Source organism: Urocitellus parryii, chromosome 6 (assembly GCF_045843805.1).
Source record: "Urocitellus parryii isolate mUroPar1 chromosome 6, mUroPar1.hap1, whole genome shotgun sequence".
In the NCBI taxonomy this organism is placed as follows: domain Eukaryota; kingdom Metazoa; phylum Chordata; class Mammalia; order Rodentia; family Sciuridae; genus Urocitellus; species Urocitellus parryii.
Genome location: NC_135536.1, coordinates 193,532,862 through 193,557,242, shown reverse-complemented (window position 1 = coordinate 193,557,242; position 24,381 = coordinate 193,532,862).

Genomic DNA, 24,381 nt, shown 5'->3' with positions numbered 1-24,381 from the left:
CGCGGTGGCAGGCCCCAGGCTGGCTGGCCCGGCTGGGCAGACCCCGTCCAGAGTTCTGAGCACACACAAATATCTGACCTCATCCCCCCGCCCGGCCCAGCCCTGGCGCAGATGGACTCTCAGGGCATCTGGCTTCACCTTCTAGCCCAGAAACTTGGGTCCAAGCCCCCGCCTCAGCTGCTGCACACAGAGACCCCTCAGACCCCCCTCCTGCAGCCCCTTCCCCTTCCGCCAAGGCCCGGGGGAAGTAGGGGATGGACAGCCAGGAGATGGCGGCTTGCTATGGGTGTGTTCAACTCTAAATAAATAACTGGATGCTGTGGTGTCGGGTTCATGAGGAACATGGGGGCCGGGGGTGGGACAGTGACAATAATGCCCCAGGGCTTGACCTAAATCCATGTCTTAGCACCACCTTCCCCCACTGTCCCTCAGGTCTCAGGTCTCCTGATTGGTCTTCCAGCGCCTGCCCTCTGCCCTGCCTGTGTCCTGCCCTGTGGGCCTTTCCACACATTGGGTCAGACCTTCATATTTCATCACTTGAAACCGTCTAGTGACCACCTCTCCTGTACAGAATAAAAGCCAAAGTCTGCGAGGGCCAGCAAGGTCCTCCGTGATGGGACCCATCCTCCCTCCCACTCCGCCCCAGCCTTGGTCACCTTTCACATCTTGAAAGAGCTCCTGCCTCAGGACCTTTGCACTTCCCAGTCCCTCCACCTGGACTGCTCTTCCCCGTGGAGCCACCTGTCTCATTCCCTCCCTCAGCCTCCTCAGAGGCTGCCTCCTCTGGGAGGCCTCCCCGGCCCCGGTTCAGAGATCACCTGTGGCCGTCAAACGACGCCATCTGCGGCATCTTTCTTCGTGGTGTGTTTTTCTGATGCTTTCCAGCTGCCGTGGATACGTCTGTGGGTTCATGAGGGACGCGTTCCCCACGGTTCTGACTGAGAGTGCCTCTGGCCGGGGACGAGGTGTGCCCGCTGGGGGCAATCCAAGGGCCGGTGTCGTCTGCGGGTTCAATTGTGAGACTGGCATAAGGGAGACATGGGGCGGGGAGGGGAAAGAGCCCGGGAGGAGGAGAACCCCAGTAGATCCCAGGTGACTGTCACCTGTCACCTGGTCCCATGTCTCACACCTGAGGAAGCGCTCGTGACACCTGGCAGAGCCTGGGACCCTCTCATGAAGGCCCCTGGACACTCGCCTGCTCTCTCTGACTGACCACAGGGGACTCTGAGGAGGAAACGGATCCCAGACGTCCCAGGCCACAGCTCAGGGAGTGGCCTCCAGGATCTCTTCGTGGGTCTCACCTAAACCTGGACTTGTGCCTTCCCTGGGGACACCGGGGGACAGGCTGTGGGGCGCAGCCACGGCCTCTGGATGGGCCCCTGGGCTGAGTGACAGCTCCTGCAGGCAGGCGGGGGACGTCCTGCAGAGTTTAGGGGTCCACACGTGGGCTCACCCAGGCCTTTATCAAAAATGGCCAAGGTAAAGACAGAGGGCCGCGGGGACTGGAGGGACGGCCCGGCGGGTGGCCTGTGCTTGTCCTGCTGGCTCGGAGCCCGGCCTTTCCAGGACCACGAGGCTGCCACCATGAGGTCAGCCAGCCCAGAGGGACTCCTGGAGCAGGTCAGGTCCCTGGGACAGAGAGCAGGTGGCAGGCCGCCAGGCAGGACGAGCACCTGCTCCTACTGTCCCCTTTCCACACAGGACGGTCAAGCGGGAGATGGGGTGTGTCCTCACCTGTCCACCTCCTCAGCCGCCCACTTCTCCCCGGCCCCTACAGAGACCTGTGAGCAGGGCACTCGGGGTGGCTCAGAGACGAGGCCACGCGAGCCCAGGGCTGTGCGCGGGAGGAAGTGGCTGCAGGTCTAGCCACGTGAGGGGGGTTTCAGGCGGGGGAAGGGACGAGGGGGGCCTTGAACTGCACAAGCAGGTGACAAAGAGGCATAAGCTGGGGCTGGGGGGTGGGGAACCTGTGTCCTGCACTGTCCTGAAGCCACCGTGTCTCCCTGGGCTGGAAGTCGCTCGGCAGCCCTGCTCTGGCTGCAAGTGTCCCTGGAATGATCATGGGATGATGTGGGATCAGCTGGGGAATATCTGCCCCAGTGATGCCTGTGTGGGGGCCACTGTGGAGAGGTGACTGTCCCAGAGTAGAGGAACAGGCGTGGAAGAGGGGACAAACAGCCGCAATCAGGCCACGTCCAGGCAAGGGGACCATCCCCGGAATGATCCAGAAGGATCCCACTGGACTCCAGGAGCTGCTTCCCAAACAAGGTGTCCTGCAGGGGCGCAGAGGGGTCACCATGCCAGACTCTTAGATGTTAATAAACGAAGCCAAATGTCTTTTCCGGTTTGGCTTTAGCTATGAATATCCAAGGCCCAAATTTGGCTGCTAAACCCCAAATCAATGAAGCAGATGTCAAGGAGGCAGCATTGACCTTCATGAATGGATATCAAATGGAAAAATCAGGAAAAAAAAATCACGCTGTAAGGTTTTTTTGGGCCTTTGCCTTCCGCCAACTATAGTTGCAGAATCTTCTGGAAGAAAATTCTGCTGTAGTCATTCTCCACAAAGGGGAAGTGATGAGGGGCCTCCCAGAGGGACGGGCACCGTGCGACTGCTGGGACTCTGAGATCACTGGTCACTTCCTCTCCGAAAAACTCCACCCAGACATCGCCCTGGCCTGACCATTTCACGGTGACCATTTCATGGTGACCACAGCGTGTTGTTCTTGATAGCAGGTCTCTGTTCAGCGAGGCAGAGCCAGTCAAGCCACAAGCCTGGTGGGCCACGTCCTCAGGACAGCTGAAGTCCACCCTGTGCCCCCGCAGAGTCGGCTCTGACCTTCCGTCTCTGCGATGCACCACTCATGTCTGCCCAACGGCTCAGCCTGAAGCCTGGGAGCCCTGACCTTCCTCCCCTCCCCCTCCCACCTGAAGCCACCCACTCAAGTCACACTCGGAAGCCAGCCACTCCCACCTCAGCGCACTGTCCTGCTCCAAGCCCCAGCACCACCCCCGGGGACCCCTGCATCAGCCACGGGTCCCCTCCTTCTGCTCTGGTCCCAGCCACCTGTGTCCTCCTGCAGCCGGGGCGAGCCTTGGACAACACCAGCAGGGGCCATTTACCTGCTCCGCACTGTCAGCAGGCTGCTGGGGGCTCCAGAATCAAGGACGACCCTGGCAGGACTCCCAGGGCCTGACCAAGCCCTGGCCCCCAAAGATCCTCACCAGAGATTTGTGTGGATTCAGTTAGCAGCAGCACCTATTCAGAGTGTCCCTCAAAAATCCACCCTGTCCCAGGCTTCCTGGCCAAAGGATATGACACGGACAAGGTCTCTGTGTGCCCTGTTCCTCTCCCTCACAGCTGGGAACCCGGAGAACTCTCTTCCTGTCCTGCCCCAGGCCTGTCCTCCCGACCTGGTGAGGGGGCCGCTCTGTGCCCTGGGGCTGGAAGGAAGCCCAGGATTGTCTCAGGCAAGAAATCTCCAGCCCAGAGACCCTCAGGGCAGCCTCGGGAGGAGCAGAAAATAGCAGATGATGGATTTTTTCCAGACTCCACCTCTGCGTGCGGCTGCCACGGGGAGAGAGGACGTGTGTTCAGCTCTGGGGGGTACAAGTGTGGCTGACCTGCACTGAACCACAGAGGTTCACAAGGCCCACCTCCTCCCCTCCCCGTTCCAGGAAAAGGCCTGGCTGCCTTCAAAGGCCTGTTCAACCTTGGGGTGGGGGGGGATCCCGGCCTCCTGGGAAGGCCAGGCAGCAGGTACTGATCCAGTGGGGGCTGCCAGAGGCCACCGCGACCCTGAGACCTCAGTCACTCCCTGGAAGTCATCTCCAGGGACATTCGAGTGCAAAGATGCATGGATAAAGACCCCCCACAGGAGTAATTATACAGCAAAAAATAAACTTTCAAACTGGAACGACTTAATATCGACCCAGAGAACGACATTAAAGAGCCCAGCTCCAAGGCTTGGGCTCTGGGTTCAAATCTCATGCATCCCAAACACACATGTAAATTTACACATGTAAATACACAGGCCTGGGGGAGGATTCCCCCTCGCATGGTTGTCCTTGCCCTCTGTGTCCCCATCACACCCGTAGCTCCTTTTGTCATTCCAGCATGTTCTGTGGGTTTTCATCATGAGTCATCAATACCCAACTCTCAGCCAAGCTCGATATTTCACTTACTTCAGCCTGGACCTACAGCAAGCCTTTATTGATCCCAAGAGAGAAGCTGGTGCTCAGTCACCAGCCTGGCCCAGGTGCAATCCCCAGAGCACCCTTCTTCCTGCTCCCCACGTGGGTCCCCCAGACTCACCCAGCCCCTTCCCACCCTCCACTGCGGTGGCCTGCTCTGACCCAGCTCCTTCTGCTCTCAGCTGACTGTTGGTTACCGGGGCTTCCTCTGTGGTCTCCCTGCTCTGCCCTGAGGCCGTACAATCTCTTCTCCACCCGGAGGCAGAGTGGCAGCCCCTCAACCTGTGTCCTTACAGTGACCCAGAATCCTCCCACAGCCCCCCTTGAGGCCACATCACAAGGCCCCCACCGACCTCTCTAAGCTCAAAGCTGCTCTGCAAAGCTCTGCTGAGAAGCCAGGCTCAGGAGCAGCAGGCACGGCTGGGCTATAAGTGCCCATCAGAGCCCCCCTGCAGCCCGTCCTGAACCACGCCCCGCTCTCAGGTGCCAGATCGTCAAGGCAAGCCCTGAGCGCTGATTGCTTCCAGGCTGCAAATTCTTTTTGATAACTGCTCGGAAAACATCCATATGCATGACCCTCGGAGCACCCGCTACCTTGAGCAGCGCTTGCTTCAGTACAAGCCATCTACTCCGGGCAGCTCGGTGCTGGTTCACGATTTTAATAATGAGTTCCAAAGGCTCCAGCCCCGCCGCGGGATCAGCAGCGGCGGGAGAGCTGATTGCGCAGTGTCACCTGGGACAGCTTCACATTTGCTGCCGGTGACAATATTCACAAACGTCCAAACTCCGTCGCCCTTTGACAGTGGACACCGGCTGCAGGCCACCGCTCGCCTAATGGATGATTGGCATTTCTTTCTACCTCCTGGTGGAGGTGTGGCCAAGCCCCGTGTCACAAACAGGATTCTTGTTAGTTTTAAATTGTAAACAAGCAAAATGATTAAAAAAAAAAAAAAAAAAAAAAGAGGTTAAGGGGCTACAAGTCCAGGGAAGATGCTGTCAGGTTCCACCGAGGAACTGAGGGGTGGGCGGCCTGTCCCCCGCAGCCTCGGTCTCACCTGCACTTTGGGTCTGTGGCTGTTTTCCACTCCTTGGGGGAAGGGACCTGGGAGCCCCACCAGAAATAGGCCTCTGGGCTCATTTATTTGGAGCAAGAGAGAGAGGTGTTGGGAGGAGACCAAGTGCCTTGCAGCTGAGCTTCCTGAAGGTTGCCGTGACCTTGAAGGAGTCTGTCTGTCCCTCCTGTCTGTGGGCAAAGCCCAGCCACCATCCTCTCTCCTGGGGACTCTGATGCAGCTGGGGGTCTCTCCGCTGTCCCCGTCCCACCGCCCCATTCCGCACACTCCCCGGGCAGCTGAGGGACCTTCCTAAAGTGAGACCAATCGGCCGGGGGTGGGCTAAGGTGAGAGGGCTGGAGGGGCCTCCCCCCAGGCAGGAAGGTTCCAGGCTGCACCTCACCTGCTGAGAGCCCTCCAGTGCTCCCCTCCCCACCTCACGCCCAGCCCTCAGCCCCTGCCCACGGCTTACAGAGTAAATGCAAATCCCTGCCCACCCCTCCTCCATCCAACGCCCCCCCCCACAGGCCTCTTTTTATTGCTGGACTCAGTTCTGTCCCAGGGCCTTTGCACTGGCTCCTTTGTGACTATGAGTGCTTTTCCTCGGGGTTTGTATAACAGTCATTTTTCTCTGTCAGTCTAAGCTCCAGTGTCACCCACTCAGTGCCCTGGGCACTACCCAAGCAGGTGCCCACACCCCAGGGACTCGCTGGGTTCCGACTCCCGTTTACTCACTGCTACGCCCTACCCATTACCTGGTCCCCTACTGGAGCTCAGCTTCACAAAGGTAGAGACAGGGTCTGTGTTGGTCACAGCGTGTCCCCAGCACCCTGCATGGCACATGGCTCATGGTAGGTGCCATTAAAAATCTAGCTAAATAAAGGAACGGAGATTCTGTTAAGGTCCTTGGGGTTCTGCAGAGTGAGGGGCACGGTGCCATACCTGGGTCAGAGGCCAGAGTCATCCTGGGTCAGAGGCCAGAGTCATCCTGGGTCAGAGGCCAGAGTCACTGGGTCAGAGGCCAGGGTCATCCTGGGTCAGAGCCAGGGTCATGGGCGCTCTTCCCCAGCCACCCCCATGGGTCCCTGGGGAGGCGCCAGCCGCTCTGTTCTCTGTACCTGAAGCTCCGACAGCAGGACACTGGCAGGTGTCGGGGGACCACAGGGACCCTGGGCGGTGCGGTCATGTCCCCCACCCGTCTCTTCTCCCTCTCCTCGTTCTGCTCTGTGCTCCCCCACAGGTGGGTCCCTGGTCTCTTCAGCCCTGTACGTGCTGGTGGTGTTTGGGCAACAGGGGAGCGAGGGGCCAGCAGGTGCCCACGTGAGGCCACAGCTGTGCCCTCTTCCTGGGTCCCGGCTCCTCAGGGCCACCCCTCCCACTCCCTCCTGCTGCCAGCCCCCACACTAGGGCCTCAGGGGGCCGCCTTCCACTCCCAGACCCTAGGATGCTATCCGGGGCCCTGGGAAAGTCACCTAACCCCTCCGTGCCTCACGTCCTCCTGTATGTGACAGGGACAGTAACGGCACCAGCCTCCTTGGGTCACTGCCATGAATAAATGACTTGAGGCATAGGAGGTGCCTCAGACAGTGCCTGATACACAACAAGCACTGGATAAGGTGGCTGCTCCTGGTGATGTCATTAGGTGCTCCCTGCCTCTTCCTTGCAGCGGGCACTCCACTGTGGCACCTCCTGGGCGGCTGTGAGGGACAGACTCTCATTCCTCTAATTTTCCTCCTGCAGAAACTTCCGCAGACAGCCTCAGTGCTTTCCCACACACAGGTAGAACATGGCAGGGTCAGGCCCTGGGCAGTCTGATTGCTAGCTCTCTGGACCAGAAAGCAGGGGTTCCCATCTCCAGCCAGAGTGGGTAGTCGTGTGGGGGCACCCTGCACATTATCAGATGCTCAGCAGCATCCCTGGTCTCTCCCTCTAGGTGCCAGCCCCCCACACCCCTGCACACGACACTGACATCAACAGCAACCAGGTGGAGAGACCCTGGTACAAGGATTATGCAGATCCAAGAAAACCCTCAAGGTTTTTCTCAAGGAGGTGAGAGCCGTGCACTCACTCGAGCGGGTGGGGTGAGAGGCGAGCAGGTGAGTTACCTAGAGCAGCACCTGGAAGACAGCACACGGAGACACACTGGAGACGCCATTGGTGGGTCAGAGCAGAACTCCAGAGAAGGCCCAAGGAACTCACAGGAAGACCAAAACCAACTGAACAAAAATCCAAAAGGTAAGAATTAAAACCCCAAGGGACAGACCCTTCCCCCACAAAAAAAGTCTCATAAGACAACACACTTTAATCCTGGTAAATCAATTACATTAAACATTAATGGTCCAGATACACCAATCAAAACACAGAGACTGGCAGAGCAAATTAAATTATATGCTGTCCATCAGGAGCTCACTTCAAGTGTAACTACGGAGGCAGAAAGAAATGGGTGTTCTTGAGATTCCAGAAATGAAAGAATTTTGAGATGGGCAAGAGGCGGATGTAAATATAATAAGTGATTCCTTACTCCTCAGTTTCTTAAGTGAGATGGGACAACTCAATGTGTCCAAAGCAAGTTTGAGACAACTCTGTTTTAGGAGTGGGCAGGGTAGTGGCCTCACTCAAGGTCTCAGTGCTTCATCTAAGAGCTAAACGGCGTGCGGCGGGCTAGGAGCACACCGAGGTACCCAGGCTTTCCCCCCAGGTTCACGTGGAGCACTCGCCGCAAGAGACCACCTCCCGGGTCACCAAGGAGACCTTGGTAACTCAGAAGAATCGAGGTTGCAACCAGAATGAATGTTCTCTTCCTGTGATGAAGTGACCAGGAGTGATTAACAGGACCCCAGGAAAGTCCTCAAACGTGAACATAAACAGAACCATTCTACACAACCCATGAGCCAGTGAGGAAGTCCCCAAGACATTTGTAAAATACACAAAGACGAATGAAAGTGACATATAACAACAGGACCATGAAGATGAAGAGAGAAGAACCGCTCCACTGTCACCAGGTGTGTCCCTGCACACCCCACGGCCACAGAAAGGAACAGCACAACTAACAGAGACCCCACCTTGGAAGAAGTGGGCGCCTCTTTGAAAACCACAAACTACCAAACTCAACTGAGAAGAAAGAAAGTGAATAACTACAAGTTCTGGGGAGAAAAATCTCTGGGCCCAGATGGCTTCAATGGAGAATTTCACTCACCATTAAAAGGACATTAGCACAATGTCACTCAGTCTGTTCCAGAACAGGAAGATGGAGCCTTTCCCAGCTGGCTTTATGAGGGGTGTTTCCCCAACAAAACAAAACCAGTCAAAAACAGCTCACAAAGAGGGATTTACAGACCAATATCTCTCATGAACTTAGACACAAAAATTTTCAAATATACTAGGAGATTGACTCCAACAATGTATAACAAGACTTATGTAAACTGTGGGACTTATTTCCTGTATGCAAGGTGGCTCCATGTCCAAAAAAGCAATCAGTATAATACACCAACATCAACAGGTGCAGAAAAAACCAAAGATCTCACAAATAGCACCAACAAAACCCTACAGCTAACACCATCCTCAGTGGTGAAGGGCTCCATGCGTTCCCCTGACACCAGGAACCTGACACCAAGGTCCTCTTTCATTCTTTTTATGCAACATAGTACTTAAAATTCTAGACAGTGTAATAAGGCAAGGGGAAAAAGTCATAAATGTAGAAAAAAGAAAAGTCTCTATTTGCAGATGACATGATCACCTGCAGAGAATGGCCTGAGGCATCAAGAAAGGAAGGAAGGAAGGAAGGAAGGAAGGAAGGAAGGAAGGAAGGAAGGAAGGGGAAAGGAAAGGAAAGGAAAGGAAGGAAGAAAGAAAGAGAAAGAAAGAAAGAAAGAAAAGTTCCTTAAACTAATTAGTGAATTCAACAAGGTCGTGGATACAAGATCGGTAGGTAAAAATCCACTGCATTTCTACATACTAACCAACGAACAAATGGAAACCAAGTGCAATGCCACTTACAATTGCTACAAAGGAAAAGAAATACTTAGGTGTAAAATCAGCCAGACATGTATGTGTTCTATGTGCCCAAAACTACAAGATCTTGGTGGAAGAAATGAAGCAGGGTTGGGAAGCCCCGTAGACTGCACGCAGTGAGGCTGCCCGTTCTCTCCTGACGGATCCTGTGGAACGTCATGTCCGTCAAGTCCCCAGGAGGTGCTGCGTAGGCAGAGACAACCCCGTGGACTCTACTCCAGCTGCTGGTGCCACCAGGGGCTGGAAGCTTCTACCTGGCCCCTTTGACGGCTGGTGGGTGAACGCAGGCTGGGGAGGACTGGGAGGACTGGGAGGACGGGGAGGACTGGAGGCCGTGGGCCAGGTTCGCCTTCCTCGGCCAGGCCGAGGGCTGGGGAGACGCCTGATGAAAGTGACCTTCTGCCATCTGCTGGACGGGCAGGAGACGCCAGGTTTGCTGGTGCCACAGAGAAGAACCTGTGTGTGCCAGCTGCTGCTGGGGCCAGGTGGGGGACAGGTCAGCAATCCCCGGGAGCTCTGTGGGATCCTCTGCTCACTGGTGTCCACACACTGGCCCAAGGACGTCAGTGTCCTCCTGAGCAGACGCCCCGTGCCCTCAGCCAAGATGCATGTCCCCAAGCTGCCCGTTCTGGGACTAAGTTCCCGGGGACTGGTGGCCCTGAGCTCTCCCCCTCTATAACTGGACCTGCAAGGCTTAGGGGGAGGGGTCTTCGGTGCCCTCCCCCTTTCCGTCTTTAACAAATGGCTTTAATTAACCCACTCCTTGTGTAGGGGGAGGCGGAGTCACAGTGAGGAGCGCCCTCACTACCAACTGCAAGAACAATTCAGGGGAGAACAAATCTGGGGTGTCCTCCAGAGAAAGCCCTTCTCCACAGCTCCCTGTCACCCCAGAGACTTGGCTCCAGAGCCTCCTGGGGGCGCGGGGGAGGGAGCAGGGGACAGATGGAGGGGAGAGGACGCTGTCCCGGCAAGCACAGATGAGCAAATACCCAGATTCAGACGTTAGCTGAATGTAATTACTTGGTTAATTAAATATTGACTTTTAACTCAAAAAGTGATTAGAACAAGCTGCAGGAAAGACTGTCCAGCAAGGGGGCGGGGCCAGCCAGAACTTTTAAGAAGGGGTGGGGGGGAGGGCTGTGGCCAGAAGGCTTTGCAGCTCGCCCTACTGTGTGCAGGGGGCGTGGTCCTCAGGGTCCCGCAGGGAGGGAAGAGTGGGCAGAGGCCACAGTGCCCAGCCAGGCTTGGGGGTGTCTCCCTACGCTCCCCCCGAGTCTACATCTCCCCAGCTGCCCTCCAAGAGACAGGGGCTTCTGTGCCCGGGCTGGTACCTTCCTTCATCCCCTTTCCCTGGGACGGAGCTCAGTGCCTGAGAGGGGTCTGAAAATGCTTCAGAAAGTGGACCCATGGCCCTCCACTCGGGAGGCTGAGGCAGGAGGATCACAGGTTAAAGGCCAGCCTCAGCAATTCAGCAAGGCCCTAAAACCTGGCAAGACCCAGCCTCAAAATAAAAAATAAAAGGGCTGGGATGTGGTTCAGTGGCCTTCCTGGTCCCTGGCCTCGGCCTGTTGGAGGTTCCTTCCAGGCAGGTGGGGACAGGGCCCACTCTGGGGCTCCATGTCTGCCTGGGCCACCCAGCCAGGCTTCCAGGCTCCCCAGGCCTTTAGCTGGTGGGGGTCTTTCCCCCAACACCTCCACGCCTGGCCTCTCCCGCTGCGCGCCCCTTGGTGGCCTCGGGTCCCACCTGCCTTGCAGAGCCAGTGGCTGTGCGGCCTGGTGGCTCCCTGGACAGTGAAACCCAACTCCTTGCTGCCTCCGCGACTCCAGCCGAGTCTGAAGCTTAACCAGGAGGTCTTCCTCCCGCACTTCCTGGAGGAGGCTGGTTGGGGAAGCGGGGCTCAGAGGGTGTCAGAGTCCAGCCCGGGGCGCCTCAGGCCTGGCTTCAGGGAGAACTGTCCCAGCAGGCGGCAGGGCTGCAGCCTGGGTGTTGGAAGGCTCCGGAAAGCAGCGCTGGAGCGTGAGCGGCCACATGGTTTGGCCAAAGCTTGTGCTTCAGGAGAAAAAGACTCTGCCGTCACCCTAGGGACTGTGACTCGTGTGACTCGACTTCTCAGCTCCCCAGGGTGACCGGGGTGCCCAGGGTGAGGCCAGGATCCCCAGCACCGTCTGTACCCGCCTTGGAATCGCGGTGGGTCCTGCTGAGTTTCACTTAGACATAGCGGCCTCCTCGTAGAACTGCAATTGAATTAGGGGAAAAAAGCCCTATTTACATATGTTTTGAGAAATTATGATAATGGGAGATGGAAGCTAAGCCACCACGAAGTCAGATAATTGCATGTTGTGCTGCTTCCCGGGGCCATTCCCGACCAGAGATGGATTCACTTCAGCGAAAACAGGGCTCGTCTTTGCAGCCCGCCCGCTCCCCCTAATTGCCCATGATTGTGTGCCCTGATTTATTCCAATGTCCCTCGGCACCTCAAGAGGCGGGGCTGGTTTGGGACAGGGAGAGTTTGAATCAGCTTCGCTGCACCAGTGATGGTCACTTGGGATTCCCACTGGAGGGACAGCAGGCCACTGCCCACTCACTCCCTGTTCCAGGGACACAGAGGGGGGACATTTGTCCGCTTTCTCACCCACCAGTCATGCTCTTTGGGATAGGCGGGCGGGGAAGGTTAAGCGTGGATCTCACTGAGAAGAAACAGGCAGGCAAAGGGCACCCGCGAGCCCGTAACTGGGTATCACAACGAGGGTCCCCAGGGGACAGCTGTGGCTCTCTGAGGACGAGGCAGAGCGCGAGGATCCTGGCTGGATGACCGCGTTCTCCGGGGGAAGAGCAGGATCTATTGGACCAAGGTGCGAGTCAACTTGGGGTCGTGGGGACGGGCACCTGCTCTACCCAGCCCTTCCAGGAAGCTCGCGGGAGCTGATGAGCAGTGACTCCGTAAAACCCGAGCGCCCAGGGCCAGACTCTCTCCCTCCCTGTTCCCCCTGGCTGGGGACCCCCTCCCGGGCCTCAGGCTCCTCACTGGGGAAGGTCTGAGGGCCCTGGGGCTGCTGCGAGATGGAGAGGGGAACACAGGGCACCCCCTCCCCAGCTCGCTGGGACTGGCTGGTTTCCTCCTCGCTCTTCCACGCACCCCCTCTTCCCGGGTCTCGGGCACAGAGGACACGCCGAGTCCTGCCAGAGCCCGGAGTCTCCCTGGTTCCTCTGTCTCCTCGCCTGCTTTCAAAGCTTCTGTGGTTTCACTGTGTCCACTGAATGAGCCAGAGGACGCTCATACTCCCGGGTTCCAGGAAGGAGGGCCTGGACATCTGGGAGAAGGGTCATTCTTCTGCCTGTTTCCACCAGCAGGTGCATAGAGAGGAGTTCCAGACAGAGCGAACAGTGGGGCCAAACACCATGAAATACTAATGGGCAGCTGCCAAGGGACCGGCATGGCTGGGCGGAGGGAGGAGACAGAGGTGAGGAGGTCAGGGGACAGTGGTTCCAGGTCAGGTAGGGCCTGGGGGACCGTGGTGATGTGCTGGCTTGGGTCAGCCGTGCATAGGGCTCAGGCAGGAGGCGGGAAGGGACAATGAGGCTTGTGCTTATTTTCAAAGGACACGTCAGACTGCAGCCTCCGAAGAGTGGCAAGCAGGTGGGCTTGGTGGCAGGCCACCGGGGCCACCCCACAGGACCCGCGTTCAGAGGGGCCCCCCATTTCATGTACAGCTCTGCTTTCTTCCAATTCCTGGTGAGTCCTGAGCGAGGCCCCGTCTCCACCCTGTGCCGGGCGCCCTCGGAGGCTGCCTGGAACCGTCTTTCTCGTTTCATCTCAGTCGCTCAAACCCCTTCCTCCACCCTTTCAGAGGGCCACCGGGGGCCACGTCTAGGGCTGCAGTGGGAGGTGTGGGGGTTCTCCAGGATGCCCCCAGGCCGTCGAGGCTGAGGATGGGCACACCAGCAGGAACTCTGTGAATGAGTCTCGGGATAAGCCAGCCTGGAGGTCCACCTTCCAAGGAGGGGGATTGTGTTATTCAGGCACAGAGAATCTGGGGCTGGGACAGAAAGTGGCCCTGGCCCAACCCTATCACAGAGCAGCCAAGGATCGCTGACCCTGATCAAACCTATCCTGAAGCAGCAGAGCAGGACTAAGAAGTAGGGGAGGAGGACACCAGGCAGGAACCTCCCAGCCACTCTCCGTGAGGCGCTACCTCACCAGGTTGGCTTTCGGGGCTGAGACTTGTGCCTTCAGCCACTCCAGGAGCTTATGAATCCCAGTGACGGTGGCCCTTCTGAGGGGACCCACCAGTGATGTGGCCTCTGATCAGACCTTTGAGGGCTGCTCTTGAGAACACAGCCACCTTTGACGTGAAGTCTGTGCCCCCAGTTCCTGAGGGGGACAAGTGACAGCTCTATGATTTTTGGAGCCTGGTGCAAAATGAAATGCACAGTCCTGTATCCAGACATCTTCATGACCACAGGTCAGCACGGCAGGGCCCGCCCAGCCAGGACCTGCTGGGCACAGGTCTGCCAGCCCACGGCCCTCCCGGCTGCTGTTTGGAGTGTCTGGAGCTGATTCAGGTTCAAGGTCAGTGACAGGAAACGGGCTCTGGCTCAGGGCACTGTAGAGGCCCGGGCACATGGCCTTGGAGTAAAGGGCAGAGCGCTGACGTCCCCAGGGGCCTCGGTCACCGTGACAACAGCCTCATCATCTGGGCAACCTAGACGAGACGCAGAGTGTGTGCCCGCGGCTTGTTGAAAGGTCAGCCCTGAAGGTCACAGCTGCCCGAGGTCTGGCGTAAGGTCGGGGCCACTGCTGTGACCAGAGGGAAGGATCTGGGACTGTCCCAGGGAGGTCAGCTCAGCTCGGCCCCCAGCTGTGAAGCGGGTTCCACAGAAGCTGCCTCCTGTACCCCGTGGGGGGAGCGAGTGGCAGGTCACAAAGCCCAGCAACGTCACCACTTTTGCTGTCTCGTCCCCTCTCCTTCCAGACACAGCGGGAGCGAGCTGTGCTGCGCGTCCACCTCCGCGAGTGACCGCCATCTCCTCCTGAGCGTGCCGCCCCGAGGAGCAGGGGAGGGACGTGGGACACCTGTGACTTCAGGTCGCTCAGACCCCACCCTGGCTCACAGATGGGGACCTGGCGGGGAAGCACCCCCCGCTGTCCTGAGGCCTGGCACGGGGGAGGGGACGTGGCCCTGTCGTGGCTCCTTCTCCAGCCGGAGCTGGTGGCCAGGTGAGCGGCTCCCACCACACCACACCAGGTGGCCCGTGGGTGGCAGGAAGACAGAGGACCCAGTACAGGGAACAGGAAGGCAGTGACGCCCACCCGGCACCGTGGTCCCCGTGCACACCACATCTGTGGAGCCCAGGTGTGGCCCTGTGCAGGCCTGCCCAGGGAGCCCAGCGCTTGCCCTCCACTGCCCTTCTCCACAGAACTCCTGATTGGCATCTGGCCCAAGGCCACAGCTCCGGGAAGCTGCCCCCCACAGACCTGAGGAGCGGAGAAACACAAGCTCTTCCCCCAGAGCTCTCTGGCCTCAGGTGGAGGACAGCGTTCCAACAGTGGCCGCGTGAGTGGCCACCTGCCCCGGTGAGGGGAGGGGCTCACCGCTGCATTTTACTTGGCTTTATGGCTGGTCCTAAACTCTGCACAGGCCATGCCAACCCCTGGGCAGGGGGCTCCCTTCACCCCCCACTGACCATACCCCACGAGGGATTCCAGGAAGCACCCAGGAAGGTCCTCGTTATTTCTCCAACATGCAAGACTCATCGGGCCTGTCTCGGGGCCTTTGCACCCGCTGTGACCTTGGCCTGGAGCGTCTTTCCTGGTTACTTCTTCAGGTCTGTGCCCCGTGGTCACGCCCCTGACAAGAGTGTTGAAAAGGACACTCGCCCGCCCGGTGCTGCTGCTCCGTTTCACTTCCCCGCACCTGAGCAGCCCTGAGCAGCCCGAGGAGGTGCGTAGTTCCCCGTCCGCCTTCCTCCTCCGGGCCCCGGGGCAGGACTTCCTCGAGATTGTCCACTGTTTTGTCTCCAGTGTCCGCCCAGGTGCCAGTGGTGACCTGGGGAGTCACTGCCCTCTCTGAGTTCATCACGAAGTGGCCCAGGGTGTGAGCTGGGCTCGCCCTCCCCAGGGGGCGCTGATGAACACCTCTGGGCAGCCCACATTCACGCAGGGGCCGGGGTCCTTCCCCTGGCCTCAACCCCAGCGGGCCCAGAGGGCCACGTCACAAATGGAGCAGAAGACACTGGGAGGCAGCTGGACCCCCCTCCTGGCCCTCAAAACGCCCTGAGCCTGCGCACACCTGAGACTCACTGCCCCCCCAGTCCAGGGATGACCCGCCTAGACCGAGAAGTGGGGGCCCCATCTGAGTGAAGGTACCACCCGAGGCTTCCGGGAGGGGGCTCTGACACCAAGGACAAGCACATGCCAAACACCCGCAGGGCACCCCGCGGAGCTCTTCCCAGCAGGGACCAGATGCACCCCTCCCCACCACCTCCCTGGAAGAACACAGAGGCTGGAGAGAGGGCAAGGGCAGGGAGAGGTGGCGGGAGAAGGAAGGAAAAGGAGGGAGGAAGAGGGAAGAATCTGAACGCTACATTTTAAGCTAGAATCAAATATAAGCACCTTCTTAAAAGACCGAGCGTGAATCAAATCATTGAACTCTACCCAATGTTCCCTTTTCTCATAGAATGAGGTCCACACCCTTGTCTGGGACCAAGGGCCCCCCGCATCCCTGCTGGAGCACCTAGGCCAACGAGGAAACCTCTCTCTCCAGTTCCTGCATCCCAGGAAGGAAAGGAGGCCAGACCAGCCTCCTTTCTGCCATGGACTTAACCAGGCCTTCCCCTGCCACAGGACCTTTGCACCTGCTGTCCCCACTTCTTAGGGCAGTGACTGTTTCTTTTTGGGGGCTCATCATCTCTTTAGAGAGGCCCTCCTTGACCACCACTTTGAAGTGACCACCCACCCTACTCTAATCACCTTCTTGTTTTATCTCAATCACAACACACCCCACCTGTGTGTCTCTCCCTTGTGTATTCATTTACCTGTCTCTTGGCAGCCTTCTCAACCAAAATGACCTGACCACGGAGGGAGGGCCCAGGGCTGCCTCATGAAATTCCAGATCCTCCACACCAGGATGGCCCTGGACTTCTAAGGGCTCAAGTAGATGAGGTGAATGCATAAGTGAATTAATAAATAAATGCATGAATGAATTCACCCTGGGTGTGAGGACAGGAATTACCACACACACACACACACACACACACACACCACATACACATACACACACACACACCACATACACACACCACATACACATACACACACACCACACATACACACACACACACACACACCACATACACATACACACACACACACACACCACACATACACACACCACACATACACACACACATACACACACACCACACATACACACACACCACACATACACACCACATACACACACACACCACATACACACACACACACACCACATACACACACACACACCACACATACACACACACACACACATACACACACACACATACACACACACACATACACACACACACATACACACACACACCACATACACACACACACACCACATACACACACACACCACATATACACACACCACACATACACACACACACACATACACACACACACACATACACACACACACCACATACACACACACACACCACATACACACACACACACCACACATACACACACACACACACCACACACACACACACACACACACACACACACACACACTACTGCCCTCAGGTTCTGCAGAGCAGAATTTGAAAGCCCCGACTCAGGGGCTGGCGGTAAGCACTGTTCTCAGGCCCCAGGGGGGGGGCCCACTGTGGCCAGCTGAGTGGGCTGGGCTTGGCCAGGTGTGTGCTGCAGGCTGGGGTGGGCCCAGGTCCACCTGTGCACACAATCCTGGGCCCAGCACAGAGCACAGCGGATCTTCTCTGGTCCCGTCCCCAGGAAGCTGAGCACTGCAGACTCTAGGGCCCCTCTGACGCCTCTGTCCTCTCCCTCCCCTTGACGCCACCGTCAAAGGGGGGGTGGGGTCTTGAATCTGCTGAACAATAACCCAAACTACCCCCAAGCTCTGACCGCAGACTGTGATTCCAAGGACTACAGAGAATGCAAGATGGTCTGGGATCCCAGAGGCTCGCCAACACAGGGAGGGAGGAGGGAGGGGGAGGGAGGGGGAGGGAGGGGGAGGAGGGGGGAGGGAAAAGCCCTCCCGGCAGCGGGTGGGTCCTGAACACATTTTAACTCCAATTTCAACCCAGCTGCTGCTGTTGCCTGGGGACCGGGCTCTGCCCCGTCACTGTAGATCTGGGGCCTGCTGCTGCAGTAGGCGCTCCCTCGCCGCCTCGGGTTGTCTGGAATTTGCACATCAGCGGCAGAGAGCCCAGACAGGCTCCCTTCTGGGGTGGGTGTGGGCTCAGGCGGCCGGTGGGCCTGGCGTCCTGAGGTCTGTCCCCTCTCAAGCATTGGCTCTGGGGGTACTTTGCTTCCTCTGACGTGGGGCAAGGGGGACCCCGCCGTGGCTCCCAGTGTCCCTTAGCCTTGATGTAAAACACTGACCCCTGTTTCTAACGCCTGTCTGGTTCCCCGCGTGGCTCTGGGCTGTGGGGACAGGGAAGGGAAGTCCACGGGCAGGTGCCAGAGCGCTTGGCCCCGGGCGTACACGACGTCTCCAGGGTCCACAGGCACGGGCAGTCTTTAGAGAACCATTTTTCAGGTCCTCAGCTAACACGTGTCCCCGTGGTCATCCACCACTGCCTGTCCTCTGCTTGGTCAGGCCAGGCTGACTGGCGGCCCTGGCAGGGGACAGATGGCTCGCTCTAGTCCGCTAGCCGAGGAGGGCTTCGCGAGGACACTCTTTCAAACCTGAGTGCGGGATGCGCGGAAATGGGGGAGGGGGGGCTCTGGGATCTGGAGACACAGGGCCATGGAGAGGGCCACCGGATGGGGGCTGTGACCCGTGCAACAGCCTGAGCTACATCACAATGGCAGCAGCAGGACAAAGGGTCCCATGTCACCCTCCTCCCCCCACGCTCTCGGGAGGGTTCCTCTATCACCCGAAACCCAGCAAAGCCAGAAAGCAGGGGCGCCCGTGGGCGGGGGAGGGGGGCACAGGCCTGAGTGACAGCCAGCGACTCTGCAGTGTCCCGCGTCTGACCCCTGTGAGAAGGACGGCGGAGCCAGAATTCTGACGTGGGGGGACACAGGGGACATGTCTCTTTACGACAACTGACGATATTCACTCGTGAATGCATTAGAAAGGGTTCAGCTGGGCTCTGGGTAGACCCAAGAGGGCTGTAGCCAGGCCCCCTGGCGGACTGCGGCCAGCTGTGTTCTAGTATGTCGTCAAGGTCATAAACACCCCGATTCGGCTGGCGTACTCAAGGCCATGACTGTCTGCTTGTTCGAACACGCTCCCTTAGGTAACCGTTGGCACTGGGCCTTCTTTGTTTGGCCTGTACGTAAAAAGTCCTGGGGAGAGACTCAGGGGACCCCCCGCAGCCCTCACATAAAGCATGTCTGCTATCCCAACTGCGCCCCACATCCTGTTTCACCCGCCAGGATCCCGAATCTGCTCCCCAGGGTCTGAGCCCCAGCAGGACGTGGCCACTGCTCGCCATTACAGTGGAACCTGAATTCAGAGTCACACATTTGACAGTTGTACATTTTCAGTTTCCATATGTACACGCCCTCGTTGCCGTGATGATCAATGAAAGACTTCCAACGACAAAAATACCATCCACTCCCGTGAGACAGAGTCCACCAAGGAAGCCCAAGTTCAAGGTGGGGGGCGGGTGACAGGCAATCCCAACAGCTGGGGCAGAGTCCTTGACGTGTCTTTGAACATCAGGGATGAGATCCGGACTCGCTGCCTGGACGGGGGTGTGGATCTCCACGGGACACACGGGAAAGTGAGACAAGTTCCTTCCAGCATGTGTTCCAGGTCCTGATGCAAGGATTTAATCCTAGGATAGAAATGTGGGTGTTCAAGTGTGAGAGGGACACATGGATTTGGGAAAGGAGGGAAGAGTGCTGTGATCTGGACAGAAATGTCCCCAAAAGCCCACGTGTTGAGGGCTGGGTCCTGGGGCTGCTGGGGGGTCAGGGCACCTCGGGGAGCTGGGGCCTGGGGGGCAGGTGCTGGGATATTGAGGACATGTCCCCCAAGGGAGGAGGGCCCCCGGCCCCTGCCTCTTTTGCTTCCTGGCCATGAGGTTTTGCTCTGCCTCGACGGGCTGCAGGCCCAAAGGAACGGCCCGATGACTAGAACCCCCACCCTGGACGGTCCTGTCGTAAGCTGGCGAGCCCGGGTCACTTGGCTCTTGATGGAAACTGACTGACGACGGTCTGGAGGACTCACCTGGAGAACTCGGATGCTTCCTGGGGATTTTGTTCGCCTTCTCGCGCGGGGGAAGGGAGGCCAGGAAACGAGAACCTAGAGGCTGCACAGGACAGCGTCATCCAGGGCCCAGGGACAGTGGTGACAGCTGTGAGACGAGAGGACTGCCACCAGCAGAGAGCTCCTGGAGAGGACCAGGGTGGGGGCACCTCATGGTCTACTCTGTTTCCTGTTCCTTCATCTGTCAGAGCCAAGGTGTGGAGGAGAGGCTCTTGCCCGTCAGACACCCGGGTGGCAGCTCCTTCAGACATGGAAGGGATGAGCCAGGACCTGCCAGGTGCTCCGTCACCAGGGTCCACGCAGCTGCTTAGAGGGACAGGAATTGACAGGGAGCTCACAGACTCTGAGAGAGACAGAGCCAGGCTCAAGCCCTGGAGCGTCTGCCTCTGGGAAGGAGTCTGATCCCACGGTGGCACTTGTCAGTGGGGACACCACAGCCCCCGCCCTGGAGTCCGCACTTCAGACACGGCTGCCTCTGGAGACGAGAAGCCACCTGGTGCAGAGCAGCCACTCCCTGCACCTTCATCCCCTCAGCGGTCCTTAACAGAAGTCCCCACGCGGTGCCAATGGGCGAGTCCAGGTCACAGGCTGGGCTCTGCCTGCAGAAGAGTTGAGAAGGAGCATCCAGATCGCCCACTGGAGATGGGGTGCCTCTAACCTGGGAAAGGCCCCACACACATCCCTACAGACGGAAAGCCCTCCCCAGCTCTCCAGAGCCCTGATTTAAAGTCCATCTCCAGGTCTTCCGAGGACAGTGGCTCTCGGGCTACAGAGCGGAGAAGCTCGCTCCAGGTCACTTAAGAAGAAGAAAAAAATGCAGCTGTATGGAAAGATGTGTGAGTTCCAAGTGAAGCCGAGCTGCTGTGAGCTGGGTTTTAGGAAAGACGGGAGCCGCGGAGGCTTCGGGACTCTGGAAAGCAGGGACTGATGGGCACTGTCCCCACTCACTCTGCGGCAGGAGGCTTGGTTCTGTTTGCCCCATGGTGTTCACTGCAGCCTCAGATCACCCTGTGTGTGACCGATGGTTCTGCTTTGGTTTATTTTCTTCCCGTCTCTCTGCCTGGACTGGGCAGAGACCAGCTGGTGTCCAAGGTGGACTCAGGGCTGGGGTCAAGGCCAGGCCCAGGGCAGCAATCAGGAAATACACGGGTACAGGCAGCTAAGGGAAGCACGTTTGAGCCCCAGAACCTCTGATTCTCTTCAAACTCTGGAGTTCTGTGCTTGCCAAGGTCAGGACGTGGAGCCGGGGAAGGCCACATTCAGATGCCTGCAAAATCCCTGCCCCTGGACTCCCTCCTTTCCCGCCTCAGCCCCGCCGCCGTCCATCTGCAGGAGATTTTCATCCGTCCTTCTCAAAGAATCTGTGTTGCTTGTAATCAGATCCTTCCCAAATGCCAGCGGAAGATTGAGGGGGAGTCTCAGGAATTAAGGTGGTACCGGGTCACATCTGTCACTCCATGGGAACTGTCATTTCCACTCAGTACCAAGGAGAAATGACCTGGGGCAGAAAACCCTGAGAAATTGTAAATTCAAAACACACACAGGGAGCTTAAGTGGTGGTATTTGAATTAGGATAAATTCTGTTCCTGGAGTCCAAGTCGGAGACCTTGATTCCGAGCTGCCCCATCAGGGCATGGTCTCAAATATCTAGTTAAAGAAATAGCGTGAGTTTCCCACGTTAAGTTTAATGCCACGTTGGGTCTGATTGCTTAACGTGGGTATTTATACCATCAAAAATGTCATGATACGGTCTGTCCCGGTGCTTGTTACCCCCCACAAAGTCCTGGAGGGCTCTTTGGAAGAAGGTGCACAGAATGAGCCATATTGAATCAGGAACCCATTTCCCCGAGCCACCCGCGCACCCTGCTTCACGCTGCGGTCTTTCCCGGTGTTTATCCGCCTGTTTCCTTCCAAGTAAAACTTATTACACAGATTCCTCAGGGCATTTTTTTTTTCCTTTTCTTTTTCTTTTCTTGACTCTGGTTAAATAAACTATCGATTTGTTTTCAAGGTAATTTAAGGGGTAATACAGTTGCAATTTGATAAGTGCAGCCATAACACATTCAGGGTAAACACACTTCGGAGGTTCAATTAGGACTTCTTATTTTGTTAAAGAATCAAATCGACCAAACGATGACTGGCCAGCCTGGGGATTTCTGGGCCGACTGGGTGAGCATGAAGCTCCTGTGACATTAGTAATGCAGGACGAATGACAAAGGGAAATGGATATAAGAGGCCAAGGAGGTGCCTCCGGATGCTGGTCCCTCCAGCAGGAATTCACACCGGGGTTTGCAAAGAGAATGCGGCTGTCCTCCAGGGGAGTCACCGGAACACTTCCTGGGTGGACCCAGAAAGGCCATCAGCTGGGTTTGCAGAGCGTTGGTCCTGGCGTCCACTCAGGACAATGAGCGTCGGCCATCAAAGGCACATTGGCCCTATCAGGATACACTTGTTTCCAAGTAGCAAGAAACCCAAGTCCACCGACAAAATAAAGAAAAGAATTTATTCTCTCTCTCTCTCTTCTCTCTCTGTCTCTCTTTCCATATATATATATATATATATATATATATATATATATATATATATATGCGCCAGGGATAGAGCTGGGTTCCAGACGGTTCTGGGTTCTGACTCATCCTTTCTATCTCAATAGCAGCTGGATTGATGCCACACAGAGGGACCTGCCATCCCATGGTGGCTCCTTCCACTTCCATCCCAGGCCCCTCTGCAAAGGGACCTCTCACTACGCCTCCAGTAAGGGCCCAGGATTGGCTCCGGCTGGGTCACGTGCCATTCATGAACCCATCATGGGGCCAGAGTCCTGTGCTGCCTGATTGGCCAAGCCTGAGGCACGTGACCACCTCTGGCCTGAGACCCCCAAAGCCCAGGTTCCCAGGGCCAGCTCAGCCTCCTGGCCCCGGTCGGAGTGAAGCTGGGCAGGTGCAGAGGTAGCTGTCACCCTCGCATCCTTCCAGACACGTGGGCCTCTGAGCCAGCCTCAAGTCCTCGGCCCTTGTTCTCTGATGGCCTCGGTGCCTGGGCCTCACTCCTCCGGCCTCCCCATGGCTCCTCCCCATGGCTCCTCCCCAGGCCCTGCTCCCAGGACAGGGCTTCTGCCTCCTCCTCCTCCCCTGGGAACATCCCTGTGCCTCCCTGTCCCTCCCTGTCCCCAGCTCACTCTGCTGTCTTCACCCACATCCAGCCTCTGGGTTTCCAGCTACGTCACCCTTCAAGCAACTGAGCCCCGACTCACATCCTGGCTGGTGTCACACTGCCAAGGCCCCCAGGAGACCCATGGGCAAGAGCTGCCTCCAGGAACAGCCCTTCTCTGTCACCCTTGGGAGAAAGTGACCAACATGAAGTCACTGTAGACTCTGTAAATTGTGCTCAGATCAAAGCAGCAAACTGCGTGGTGAACGCAGGACAGGTGGCTGTGTATTTCACCATGCGTCATCGCAGTGCATCGTGTGCATAGCTAGCACATGAACAGGCTCACATCCACGGGCACCTGAATCATGGAAATGATGGGAAATCCTTCTTTCCACTAGTGTTGGAAATTCAGCCACTCGTAAATTGCAGCATAGCACCACAGTAGTAAACCCCTCTTAAACGTACAGAATGCTTGATTTATGGAGGATAAAACATTTCATCATCATCATCATCATCATCATCATAGCACTGAGCGCCTTCCGAAGCCCTTTACGTTTTTAAAATGTCACTTACTTCTCTTAGCAATCCTCTGAAGTAAGTATTTTATCTGCGTTCTCATTTTACAAACGAGGAAACTGAGATAGAGAAAACTCGGGGGCCTTCCCTGAGACCCCACAGCGGGTATGTGGTGGAGTGGACCATCGTGGCCTGTGAAGTGGCGGGGTGGTCATGGGCAGGCAGTGGGTCCCGGTCCCCGGGAGGACGTCCTTACACTGAATGTTGCACACTCATTCTTTTCCTGCCTTCATGGAACATTCTAGTTGGAGGCTCTGCCCTCTCAGGTGTGAGAGTGAGCGTTGAGTAGATTCCCACTGCCCTGAGATGCACACGGATCTGAACAATTTAACTGCCAAGATTTGGGCTTTTTCCTTTTGTGCTACTGCGGAATAACACCAGATGTCCCAGGGGATGTTAGTCTTGTGCTAACATTTTCATTATTTTCGACAAGGAAACGTTTCACCTATCACTTGTGTGATTAAAGTGGCACTTAATAAAAGGAGACCTAAGGTGCTGTCCTGTCATGGCAGGAGAATTAATCCTGACCCTGTAACCCTAATAAACGAAGACACTCCAGATATCCGTGTGTTCTCCATGGTAATGGTTAATAATTAAAATCTCGTTTTATATTTAAAGAATTGGGGTTGTAAATCTTTCTAAAAGGTCGGACCAGTGTCTATTGCTCAATTCTTCTGTTCTTCTGGCGTTTTTAAAGGGAACATTCAGCTTTGTCTTAAAGTGTAGTTCAGCTTCTGGGTTGTTCATGTCAGAGAAAAGGATCCTTCATCATCCAGGACATCTCAGGCAAGTCTCCTGCGCCAGGCATCGAACATGCTTTACAAGTGGGGACTCTCTCCAACGTGACAGCAGCCCTTGGAGTCAGGTATTAACACAAATCCGCCACCCCAGAGTCTGCGGGCCGGGGAGCAGGGTTTGGCTCTGAGGACTGTGATCT